The following is a 13,933-nucleotide window of genomic DNA, read 5'->3' as shown; positions in this document are numbered from 1 at the left end:
TTAATTTGGAGGACTTTTATCCATACTTTTCTATCAATCAATCAATCTTTATTTGTATAGCACATTTAATACAAGTTAATGCCATTCAAAGTGCCTTGAATTGACCGATCACATGACAGTTCAAATATAAACAGTAAAAACAACAGAACAAAAAACTAATAAACCAATAAAAGTGGGTTTTTTTAATAAAAGAACTAGATGAAACAGATAAAACATGTGACAAATAGAATAGATAAAAAGGAATAAAAAATTTAACAACATGAATAAAATAAATGATTCAATAAAATAATGTCCATAAAATATTAATCAAAAGCCAGGCTAAAGAGGTTTTGAGTTTAATGTTATCAGTGCTTTCAGCTGCTCGGAGTATAGAAGCTAAAAGCTGCCTCACCAAAAGTAGAAGAACTACATGGAAACATCTTTGGTTCAAACAGGTAATTGGTGTCAACAGTCTACAGCAGTGCTACCTGCAGTTTGATGCTGTAACTCTCATTAAACACCTGAAAAAATGGTTGGATGGATGAAAATGGACAGATAACTTTATGACTGAATTATCTGAAATAAAACTATTAGATGGATTTGGTGCAGACATTCACTTTCCCCTCAGGATGAATTTTAAAAGGGGACAAATTATGCACATTTCCAGGTCTATATTTATATTCTGGGGCTCTACTTGAATATTGTTGCATAATTTACAGTTAAAAAAACTGCTTAATCATCTTAAACTAGCTCTTTACACAGCCCCTCAGTTCAACCTCTTTCTGAAACAGTCTGTTTTAGATCCTAAGCGGCATTATGCACCTATTTTACCTTAAAATAACAGCTTCAGTATCATTTTGATGGTACACTGACTTGTAAAAGGGAGAATGGCGCTTCTTTCATTCTCTGCATGAATGCCTGTTCATGCACTATGTAACTTGGGTTGAGCAGATACGATCACCCATGAGAAATATTAGTTACCTGGATGTAACTCTAGTTCCTGCCTCTGCTGCTTTATATTAAAAACTTTCCACTGACAAACTAAGGGAGAGCTTTTATTGTGAAGAACTTACAGGAAATTATATGTGTTTGTAACAGAGTTAGTATCATTAGCGGCGCTATTCTTCAATAAAACCAAACAAGATTTGGAGATATTTGGAGCTATTTGTTCAACAGATCAGTTATAAAAAACTGCAGGGAGGAAGAGTACAAGCAGAAACAGCCACAGTGGGGCTCTTAGTGCGGTGCCCCGATCTTATTTCCATGATCGTCAACATCTGAACCCTCAGCATCTGTGTGCTTAAATGTAGTTGCTAACAGCTAATGTTATACTGACTGACTTATGTTACAATCCACATCATCTTCACATTCAGAGGAAAATACAGTCCGGTAGCTGCTAGTATGTATCTTAGCTCTGTTGATAACAATATAGTTACATATTGATTATTGTTACACAAAATAACAAGTGATTGACTTGTGGCAGCAGAGGCCGCTGTTGCTGCTGCTCAGCAGATGCTACATAGTCTTGCTTTAAGGCCCCTCCTGACGAGCCCATTTTGTTCTGATTGGTTAGCTTCCAATAGCTGCGTCATGGCCGACTTCCGGCCACTCAAGAGGCTACCTAAACGAACTAAGAAACAAACTGTAGCTAACATGTTCAAACTGGAATCTGATCCAAAATATGAGAGTAGACATCACAAACACAAGGAAAAACCTTAGCAACAACCTTAGCAACCAAGGCTACTGAACAGACAGCTGTTTAATGAGCATGTGCGACAATCTGACGTCAGCTTGGTCCGCAAGGTAGAAAAACTGTTGCAAATCAAAGCATTCAGAGCAGGCTCAATAAAAAAAAAGGGCTTTTGACTCACAGGGAGCATTTCTTCATACATTAACCTCAAGTTTTGGAACTTTGACCATGTTAAACGTAGATTTCCAACATCATAACAGTATATAAATAACAGAAAATATGTCCCCTTTAATCATTTTGATGCTTCCCTGACTTTTCATCTTCAATCAATAGTTGCTGAGATATTTAACTCTGAGAAGAAAGTTGAAACGACTTTGCAATCCCACTGCGTCCCGTCTGGCTGAAAACAAGCTTTCGTTATCATAACCATGATTGGCTGCGACAAACACACTACGTTTTTTAAAAAAATCGCACCATTATTACACCCGAAACAACCACCGTAGATTGCTGCTGGCAGCATATCATTGCTGATGTACAGCTCTCGGCTGTGTGTGATTATTTCTTTTTGATTTTGATGGTCATAATCAAGATGCAGTGTGATGCTTCTCCAGCTAGATAATATATAGTATCGCAAGCAATTTTCTCCAACGGGTGATTATGTGAGGTTATCTTGCACCTGGTTGATGGATGATTGTGATGATGATTTTCATCTTTTTCTTGCAACAGTATGTTGTGGAAACTTTCAAACGTCACAGGGATGTAAAGTAAAATGCAATCATAGGGGGAAATTAAACACACTGAATGCATTTGCTCAAGATTGTGTTTTGCATTATGCTGCAGGCTTTGATATCATTACATGCTGCTGTACCAGTCTTCAAATGACTTGCTAATGTTTGAATAAGCTGCACACTTGGTTGATTGGAGTGGTTAACAAAAACAAACCCTGAAACTGCAGAGAACGGTTAATATAGCTAGTAAAATTATAGGGAAGTCAAATTCAACCATGTGAAAAACATGAATGTAAAATAAAGCTTTCCAGATTGTATGTGATCCTTCTCAATCTTTTGCACTTTAACCTTTTATAATCAAAAATGTACACAGCAAGTTGTTCCTGCTAATTGTAATTGTATGTGGTATGTATGTCTGCAAGCCACTGTTCTTTCTAATATACCCGTATTCCTGCAAATCATGTCTGTCCTCAGTTAATTGTGTTGTTTTTAAGGCTGCATTGTTAAGTCAAAGAAAAAAAATCCACATTGCGGGCAACAAAGATCCTTTTTGATCCATGAAATCAGTATACTGCCCTTATTTATCTGGTATCAGCCAGATATGACTGATCCACATTAAAAAATACTGTTTTGTTTGTCAACGTCATGATAAAAGTCACTTTTTTTGCTATAATTTTCATTCATTCAGTCACAGCCTGGCGTGGCAGCTTGCCGCCATCACTGTGTGAGTGTGCATGAATGAGCAGCAGACACATTGTCAAGCACTTTGGATAAAAGCGTTACATAAATGCAGCAATTTACCATTTACCAAATATAAAATCCACTTCCATTCTGAAAATTGACCAATGTTTTATATCATTCATCAAGCGAAAACAACAAACATTTGGTTTACCAGTTTCTCGAATAGTGTTTGTGAACTGTTTTTTTTCTGTTTTATGTATTTTTTTTAGACTTTTGGTTAGTTAAAACAAGCAATTTGAAGACATTGGTTTTGACCTGGGAACTTGTGATGGGAATTTTTAGATTTTACAGACTAAAAGAATCAATTAAACAATAATGAAAAAACTCATTAGTTGAAGGGAAGTCAAAAATTTCCCATTAACCAAGGGTTCACTGTCCTCAAATAATACCTAAATATGCACTAAGCAGCAAAGTTACTCTTTTTTTCTCTCTTCAAAAGTTTTGGTTAAAAGTAATTTGTCTCATGCACCCTTTAAAGTGATAATGTTGCCATGGAAACGTGTTTTAACTTCTAGTGCTTAGGTTTGACCTGAGGATAAATTCATTTAAAGTGAGCACACACACACACACACACACACACACACACACACACAAATTTAAAGGACTGATGAAGAGTAATTTGCCTCTTGTCCTTGATACGAGAGCAAGAGATAAAGGAAGTCTATAGCTCGTTATTAATCATTCATAATGATAGCTCCAGCAATAGCTATAGGATCAAATCAGGGTCAATATGAATTTGAGCTTAGAAAGTGGTGTTCAAAAATTATTAAAAGTTTGTAGTTGTAAATCAACCTTTGTAAAAATCTGCATGAGAAATTCAAGTTTGTTGAATGTGTAGAAAATATTTGTAATAGTAAAAATATAAAAATGTGTGAATGAAAACAAAGTATATCGGTGGTGACGTTACACAAAGATACTGTGAAAAGTGCTTTAGTTTACACCTGCCTACAGGTGAAAAACTGCATGTGAAACTAAGCGCTCAAAGTTCCCACGCTGTGTGTGACACTGAAGTTATGAGTACAAATCTTGACCCTGTTTATGCAGCTGAATCTGATTGGTCAAACGTAGAGTAAAGCTGTCCAATCAGAGGGAAAATGTATCTGTTGTGTTCATCTCCCCTGCATTTTGAAGATTTCCCGTGACCCTGGTGGGTTTAATTGTACTTGATGATGCTAAACCTGTAATGTGTTGTATATCAGTTATTTAGCTGTTATTGTACAGCAACACAGTTGTCCAAATGCATATTTTCAAGTTCAGGAAGCTGCTTTATGTAGCCAGAACTGAACATTAATGTAGCTTCGGGATGTTAGCAGATGTCCTCCAAAAGGTTGATTTACAGCTACAATCTTTGGAATTATTTGTGAAAATCACTTTACAAGCTCAAATTCGTATTGACCTCAATTTGATCCCATAGAAGCGATGTCAGTCCACCATTTTGGTCCAGATGAAAATATCTCTGCAAATACTGGATAGACTGCCATAAAACTTGCACCTGCAGCGGTTCCAAATTTTCACTTATCCTGTGAAATATCTCAACATCTACAAGACAGACTGACATTCATTGTTCCCAGATAACGCCTAAGTTAACATTGAGCTCAAAGTAAAGCCTTTGAGAGCTGGTAGCATAGCTGTAGACTCTTGTTTTAAGGGTTTTTTTTGGCAGAGACATTTTAAATAATGGACAGATGACAGGAAACAAGGAGAAAAAGAAACAACGGTCCCCTATCCAGACCTGAATCAGGGCTGCCTGAGTTCATACGCCTCCATATTTTCACACTGACCTTTCGCAACCATGTGGGTAGTTTTGGTTTTTATTTGCTCAGGTTTGGAGGTTTCTGCCTCTGAAATTCCTTGTCTCCACCTCTGTACAACGGATGTGAATGGAATTTCATGTGTGATGTTTAATGCATTAAAAAAAAACAAAAAAAAACCTAGTGCTCAGTGAGTCGATTAATTGATAAATTGACCAGTTTCTACCAAAAAAAAAGTCTCCATGAAAACTGTTGTCATGTGAGATGAGATGTTGTTGTTGAATCTAAAGTTTTTAATACTGTGAGCACCACTAACCAGATTTCATTTCATTCCTGTAATTTGCCTCAACTAACCCTTTAAGGATATCTCTGCTGATGTGTACAGCATATATCTGCTAAGATGTTGCAACTTCATGCTCAGTCTCACACTTTCTAAAGATGGATATATGCTCAGTCAGAAAAAAAAAATGTTTTCATCTGTATATGTGGATATTATCTGGTCGTTATAGTGCGAGGGGAACAATAAAGCAGTAGCAGTCATTGGTACAATTAAGAGATTGGTCACATCTCGTTGCAGGTGGAGTGCTAAGTCGCCTTGGAGATGGATTATCAAATGAGTTCAGTTTTGTGATAACAGGTGGTCATATGAGTCTCTGTTCAAAGACACGGCCATGTCATAACAACAAAACCATTTCCATGACAACTGAGCCACTTTATCTGCTGATAGAGCCATGAGATTAGGCTAAAAGCTTCGGAAGAATAAGTCACAGAAAATAAAAACTGGTACTTACAGGCTGCAGACGGGCGTCTGCATCTCATTTCTTATGGGGCACATATGAGCTTTTTGATTGATGCATAGGGTTTTAAATGCTGGGACATCAGCCTGTGTTGAAATAATAGTAACAACAGAGGTCATTTTCTGCTTTATACATTTATGTCTTTGTGTGTGGATTCACAGAGTGATCATAGTAACACCAGTGTAACACCAGTGACACCGTCGTTCCTCCCTCAGAGTGTCTGGTGTCTGGTGGCTGAGGTATCACCTTTACGAGAGCAGTGGGTTCAAAGGGAGAACTGGTGGGAAAGGCTGCGGGAAAAGAGATGAGGAGCAGCAGAAGGCCTGGCGTGTTGACAGTGTTCAAGTCATCTCTTCATTCCATCATTTGACCCTGATGTGCTCAGGAGGAATTCAATGTCTGAAAAAGAAGTGGGATTAGAAACACCGACTAAAGCAGGTGGCTGGATTGTAAAAAGAGACGATCACAGCCCGTAGCCTGTTGGCTCAGCGCTTCAACCCTCTGATAACATTTTCTACACAGCTGCACCATCTGGGCTTTGATATAATAAACGCGACTTTTTTTTTTTTTTTCCTCATTACAGTTTGTTAACAGTGCTGCCACAAATGTCCCAGAAATATGAACAAATAATCCTCAACTCAAAGTTTCACGCTGCCGAGACAAAATGAACACATTTCGTGATTTTTTAGTGTTTCGTGTACTGAAATGTAATCAATAGATTGTTTTTCAGCACTTTCTACCAATACTTGTGGGAAATATACTTTGTTAAAAGTTATATTTATTGATTTATTTGACCATGCATATTCACTTACATTAAATGAGGCAGAATTAGCCAGAGGGTTATTCTTCATCGTTCATTTCTGGACAGATGTTACATGTCGAAGTGTTCTTGAGGAAGATGTTGAATCCGACATGTTCCCCATGGTTAGGGCAGTGGTGATGCACGACACAGAGTGGCTCGGCTATTGTGTGTGTGTGTTTGTGTATGAATGAGTGGATGAGTGTGCTATGTACAGTAAATGCAGTCTATATACAATTTGACCATTTATTCACCCTAAAGTGGTACAATTTAATTTAATTTAATAACTATTGAAACCAAATACAAGCATGTAGAGCAACTAAAAAAAAATAAGAGATTAAAGCTGCAATAATCAATAATATTTTTTATGTAAATAAAGTGAAACATGAAAGGGGTCATTTGTAGTGGTGAACGCGCAGAGAATTAATCACCCAACTCTGTGGCTCAGCGCTTCAGCTTATTATTTTGTTTTACAACCCACAGTTTTTTGGTTCAGTCTCACTGATCTCATCAACCTGTTTCTCGCCGCAGCACACAGCAAAAAAACCAACACACACACACACACACACACACACACACACAAAAACTACATTTACATCCACCCTCTCCAAAACTAAAATGAGAAGAGAATGACTCCTGTTTAAAGGGGCGATAAGTAATTTAGGACTTTGTCAGGAACCACTGAAGCTTAGAAGCAGGTGAGATCAAATGGTAAACCAGAAGTTTAAGTATCATTATGACAGAAAAGGTAAAGAGGTCATTTGTTCAGTAAAGTATGTACCGCTGTGTGATATGTTTTTTTTGCCTTTGATGTAAAATCTATGCAAAATGTTTCAGTATGAGCCAGAAAGAGTTTTGAGAAAAATAAATCACAGTCCAAGTTATTGCTGAAATGATTAATCAGTCAGACTTGAGGAAATAAACTGACATGTTTTCCCTTCCAAAAGCAAATTAGCAAACTGTTTTACTGCAGCATTTTTGTTGAAAGCCACATTGCTCTCTCAAAGAACATCTTTATTTCTCTCTTACAAAACAATTTGCTGCAGGCCGAATGACAGACAACATCATTTTCTAATAGAAATGCATTTAAAATCTTAATAACGGTTGAAAGGAAAATGATGAATTCACATTTTCTTCCTTTGTGTGTCATGAAAATGGAGATTAATGCAGGATTTGTGGTCCTAGTGACATTCCCAATCCAAACAAATAAATTAGAAGATCGTTTGTCTTTTTAGGTGAAGCTGCAGAGTGATAAATGGTCTGAATTAGACCAGACACGGCATCTGCCTGCTGCAAACTTGAGTTTTAGTCATACAGACATTTTTCTGAGTCAAAGCTGCCCGGGCGGTCAGACTTCAGTAGACAGAGGCAGAAATCAATTACCTGTGAGGGCAGAAGTTCATTTATAGACACTAAAATGAGAAGTTAAAGTTGAAAAAAGTTGTCAGAATATGAAAAAAAGCACCTCTCTTTTTCACTAGGATTCAGTCTAACTTCTCTTAAGGTGCACCAACAAATATTAAATCAAAAGCTTAATGTTTGTGATTACATATTACTGCAAACAAATGACAACTCACCTTTTCCGTACTCTACATCCAGACACCTCAGATCCTCCGGTCAGCTACTTCTCTCTGTTCCCGGTCTCCAGCTTTTTCCATCGCTGCTCCCAGACTGTGGAACAGTTCGCCCCTCAGCGTCAGATCTTCCCCATCTATCACCACTTTTAAATCCCAAAAATAAAGAGCCACATTTATAGAACCTATTTTTTTTATGTAGCATATTAAAATTGTTAATTTTGTCTTTTACAATTTACTTATATTTGCTTTAATTCTTCAACTGCATTTTTACATTTTTCTGTAAAGCACTCTGGTCAACTCCTGTTGTTTTTTAATGTGCTCTATAAATAAATTTGACTTGTCTTTGCAGCACAATTTGTTAAACCCACACAGGTGTTTTTAGTTGATTACATCTCTGCATGATGTGAAAGTTGGGTGAAGCTATGCTGGGAGTTACATGAGGTCATCTACAGTATGTTCATGTACCAGTAAGAATGATAAAAAGGTGTAATTTCTCCAAACCTATCAGGTGTTACAAAACTAACAGGACAGTGAAGAAAATGTCAAACAAACACTGCTGGTACGTGCCCACACGATCCTGAGAGGAGATGTAATTAGTCAAATAAGTGAAAACACCTGCATGAGGTTGTAAAGTTAAAAAAAAGTCAGTAGAAATAAAGTCATCATTTGCTCTCTTCTGTGTATTGAATGTATTCAGGTTTACATCCCTCAGTTCAGCTGTGCTCAGACGGATATTAGCACTGCATGAAAAAACACAATCCCCTTGTTCATTTTAAAGAGCCTCAACATAGAGGGCTCTGGCCAAAAAAACAACACAAGATCAGAGCATAAAACAGGTCACAAAGAACCGCATTTGCCGATCAAATACTATACTCGTGGGCAGAATAATGTGAATGTGTTTAACCTTTAAAGATGGAGGATAAAATAACTGCTGCTAGGATTGTTTTCTAGAGTTGGTGTCCTTTAAGCCTTCAAACTCATGGATACACAACTCAAACAAGCCTCCCTTGATTATATGTCATCATCTCACTGATACTTGAAGTAATTCACCTGCACCAATGCAGCTCCTTACTTTTTTATTCAGTGCAGTTTTTGTCTGAATGTTGAGTTACTCTAAACTTTCCTGCCACAATATATTGTTGGACTCACACTCCCTCTCCACTGGGATACTTTCCAACTATGACTGTGGTTGTATTCTTGCTGAAACGTGTATGTGATGTGCATCAGGTGTAGGTGTTTGTATGTAAATAGATGTGTGTGGACATGGAGACTTCTGGCTCCTGCAGGTGATTGACTTCCTTTGAGATTATAGCTAGATATGAAGCCAAGATGGGGTTACCGCTGTGCAGGAACAACTAATCCCCTTCCTCTCCCAAACGGCCACGTTTATATCCTCGCTTTGATGTAGCTTAACCTTTGCCATACTGATGGGTCTGTTCTCCTCTGCTGGAGTTAATAGGGGTGAGCTGCCTGTTTTTTTTAACCTTTTTTTTCTCTCCTGTTTATGTTAATCAGGGAGGTAAGGTATTACAATTTGGTTTCATTGGTTTCATTGGTTTTGCTGGGTTATATTTGCTTGTTTTTTTCCAGGCATCACATATACGTATCTAAAATGTAAATAAATCCAACCGTCCTTTCATTCAGCAATCTTTTTCTGTGGCTGTTAGGGACTTAGGGAAGATGAGGCTTTCTCATGTTGTGTCTTGGCCAGTCGTAGATGGAGAAAAACAGCATGGCTGCAGTGATCCACATGACATAAATGTCGTCATTTTTTCCATTACCATGCAGCCTAAAATTTATGACCAGGCGGACTGTGTGCACAAACTGAACACATGAATGCAGACACATCAGTTTCTGACTACAAGAAAGTATTATTTAAGAATGACAGAAGGAAAGAAATGAGTAAAAATGACAGAGGACAGAATTAAAAAAAGGATGAAAACATGAAAGGAATAGAGAAAATTAACATAAAATGTAGGACAGAAGCAAAGAAAATGAAATAATATTGGCTCCATATAATGGGCTTATTTAATATTTATTGTACAATCAAGTAAATACATTAACACAACACATGTAGTATAAAAGTACAGTACTCTCCACCTCTCCTCTCTGTTAGACAGCTTACCAACAGAAATAAAAATACTTTAAATATGACTGAATCACTTACTCATTCCCAGACAGGAAGCTGAGGAAAATGCCCTGTCATGCCTTCTTGAACCACTTCACACGTGCATTTTAAGAATAAGGAATCACTCAGCAGCCACATCCAGGACGTTTAGTGTTCACTGGAGCACGAAGAAGCAAAGAGTGACATAAATCATCTGCACCAAGTGTTCAAAATAAAATCACTGCTTCAACTTGTTAGTACTTATATAAATCAATGAACCCAGAGCCAGAGTGAAGGGTGTGTGTGGGTAAAGTTTACTTTATTTTCTGTTTTGTATAATTATTGATAAAAAAAGGTTTTTGAGATGTGACGAAAAACTATTTTTCAAAGCCGTTTATATTTGGACAGCAAAGTGTTTGTCAGACAAGTGCAGGATCTACGAGATGAAAGAACCGTCTTCATCCATTTTGCATGCCTTAATCAATATTTATTTGAATCGCAAAAAGGAATAAGTGGCAATTCTGTGCTTGATAACTGAGTCTGAGGAGTTTCTGTGAAGAAAAGCGTAAAAAAAATCCCTAAAATATCTCAATTTGAGTGTGAAAATTGAAAGGAGGCAACAAAGCGTTTGACAAGGTGTGTACCATGGTCACGATTCGTCATTTCACAAAATACAAATCTATTCAATGAGTCACCAGACGTGTATCTCTAAAAGTTGAAGCACAGCTTTTACTGTGCATCTCAATGTTTCAACACTGAACTTCAAAAAAGGACGAGTTACTTCAGGTAAAACCTGTCACATTTTTAAAAAACCGGGATGGTGCTGAAGTATCTCCATTCATGTTTCATCTAAATTTAAGTCTTTCACAGTCCTCTAACAGACACATACTTTATCACACTGACAGGACAATTTAGTGGGAAAAAAAAGGTAATCAGAGAAAGTGCTAAATGGACTCTGAATGGCTCAGAGGAGATGAACTGACTCCAAACAGGAGACAGAGGTTGATTTTGCAGCCCTCCCACACATACCCTCCTGACCAAATATTCACCAAGCATGTAGGCAAACCATCTATCTGCATTCCTGCAATCCTCTGGGGTCTGCAGAAATAAGAGTTTCATGGAGATCACATGAGGACTGTGAAAGAAGACTTATTGAAAGCAAGAAAAAAAAAATCACACTCAAGTCATACAACTAACCCTCAAATGGGTTTATTTTGAAAGACACACCAGCTATAAATAAATACATTCATCCCAATGCTCAAAACACTCTGCATGCAACTGTGAATTACTGTTTTTAAAAGAGGAAAAATTGTTATGTTTTTTAGCAGTGGGCTCAACTTGAAGATGACAGCTAGGCTGGAGGATATTCAGGGTAAAAAGTAAAGCTCTACACAAAATAGCTTTTCAGCCTCTTTTACATGTCATTCAGCAGTTTAACTCTCAGCTGTCTGAAAACAAGAGCGCCGCGCCCGAAGGCATTGTGTCAGTTTAAACGAGCCATGGGAACACCAGCTAGAAATAATTCCTCAACAATAGAATTAAGCTGTCAGACTGTCGAACGCTGACGGCATAAAGTGCAATGTTTTGTGACAGCCCAGTACTTATATTTCGCTTTAACGCTGGTGTTTTATAGTTGTGTTTTCTCCCTTATTTAGTTTCCTGAAAAGTTGTTTTTGTTAGTGTCTTCTTAATGATATTTGACTTAACTTGAAGTTGCTGTGTGTCAGCTACTTTTCCTCCTAAAGTGAAAACAGAAAAACTGTCCCGCATGCACATTCTTCGCCTGTACTTTTAAATCCAGCTGTCTCCCCGTGACAGTAGTGTTAAGTGTACTCTTGTCTCACCCCACTGACATTTTTATTACCTTTTGTTAGACAAAATTAACTTCTGGTAAATGCCTTGTGTGCGTTTTCCTCATTTGCTGTGACCACAACATGGTCAGGATGTGTTTATGTATCATGGCTCATCAGCTTCTTCTGTTTTATGCTCGTATGCGTAATTATTGTGTCTGGATTTGGTGGCAGATCAACATTTTTTAACAACCGGTCCATGCACTGACAACGCATCAGTTCAGCAGCCTTTATCCCATCATGTCTGCCGTGCATTAAAGTTGAGTATCCCCTCCGTCTATCAGACTCTGAAGCAGGTTTTGTCTCCTAAACACCATAATAACAACATTTCGGAGCAGAATGGATGTAAGAAACACCCTCCCATAGCGATTTTTCTGCAGTGACAAATTAGTCATTTTTCTCAGTTAGCGGTGAGTTTTTTCCTCTTTGTAATATTTGATATTAGAGTTGCCTGATAAAGTCTTTCTTTCTCTATCTGTCCCTCCTGAAGCTGTCAGAACCACCGACAGCTTCATTTTTTACTGATGTACCACCTTCAAAACACTGATCTAACCTGAAATAAGCAAACTTTTGCACTTTAGTTAAATGCTTTAGTTAAATGCCCTCCTCACAACCTGTCACCTTCAAGCCTCTCTCCAATCTGACTCAATCTCATGTTCCAAATATATAAGCGGCTTTGTTGTGCTTCCATCATGGAGGAAGGGGGCAGTCAGCCTGGGGGGACATATTCAGTGGGAGCCAGTTCATGACCTCTGACCTTATAGTGTACAAGAACAATACGATAAACCATTCCCACTTTAAATATATACAGCAGAAAAAAGAACATAAATAATTTCCATAATGACATACTGTCTATTTATATCTTAAACTGAAGTCATTGAAGCCCATTAGTTTAGTCAGTGCATGATGCTGAAAAGATATCAAAAAAATTAACATGCAACAGTGTAAATGACCTGCAACTCCAAAACCCAATCAATACAATATAAAGGTCCTTCATAGAACTCAAAACATCTCTGCTGTTTGGGATCCTAAGGTGATAATAAATACCTTCACTGTCCTCATGCAATAGATGATTATTTTCACACCTTCTGGCTCTGTTCACCTGTTCACTCCCTCTGGTTGGAGGTTCCTTGAGATCCTTGGCCTCTGCACCCCGCTGGGTGACCTCTCTGCACTTCATATCACACAATACTCTGAAGCATTGATTTTAACAGCAGTAAAAGTGGCTAAGAAAATCATATTTCCTCAACTGGAAAGATAGAACTAAAATATCCACCATGTTAGAAGAACAGGAGCTGATTCCTCAACGAACCCAATCACCAGCTTTGAGCTCAACATACGTATAAAACTTGCCAATCGTCTCTTCATAATACAGTGTGCGTGTAATTGTATACACTATGAACCAGTTGCTTTCTTCTGTGTGCAAAAGTCCTTCAGTTTCATGATTAGGTCCTTTAAACTTTACACCAACAAAGCTTCTGCTTATCAGCTTATTACCAACAGGTGGACCAAGTGGATACCTGTAATCAGAGGCAACCTGATACTTTCACTGTTGTTCACCACAGATATGTTCATTCATTATGTAGTTACTTAGTTTTTGTGGTATATGGTGGTTGGAAGTTGTTTTGGAATTTCCCCTATGACCCATATTGATATCTGATTCTGTGTATAAGTCTGTAACTGTATTTATGGTTTTGTTTTGGGGATCTAAAGGTTCCCTGTGGAGTTCTCTTCTTTATTTTAAATGCTCCACTGTTTACATCCATATTAACTAACTTGCAGTCTTCTTCTCTGCTTCTCAACACATTACAGCCACCTGTAGGTCTGAGGATGCCTCTGATTACAGGCAGCCACACCTGGTGGTAATAAGTTGACTGACACTTGTTGTTGGGGTAAAGTTACAAAAAAGTACCC

At 37.8% G+C, this 13,933-nt stretch overlaps 1 long non-coding RNA gene across 1 annotated transcript; it reads right to left on the bottom strand.

The window, feature by feature from the left end:
• Positions 1–5,841: 5,841 nt before the first annotated feature.
• On the bottom strand, positions 5,842–8,597 carry LOC121904524. Its single transcript, XR_006098248.1, has 3 exons — positions 8,431–8,597; positions 8,063–8,205; positions 5,842–6,085 (listed from the first exon to the last, which is right to left on the bottom strand). It is a non-coding gene; the product is annotated as an uncharacterized LOC121904524 (long non-coding RNA).
• Positions 8,598–13,933: the final 5,336 nt, after the last annotated feature.

This window comes from Thunnus maccoyii, chromosome 9 (genome assembly GCF_910596095.1).
Source record: "Thunnus maccoyii chromosome 9, fThuMac1.1, whole genome shotgun sequence".
NCBI lineage: Eukaryota > Metazoa > Chordata > Actinopteri > Scombriformes > Scombridae > Thunnus > Thunnus maccoyii.
This window is presented reverse-complemented; position numbering and strand designations above follow the sequence as displayed.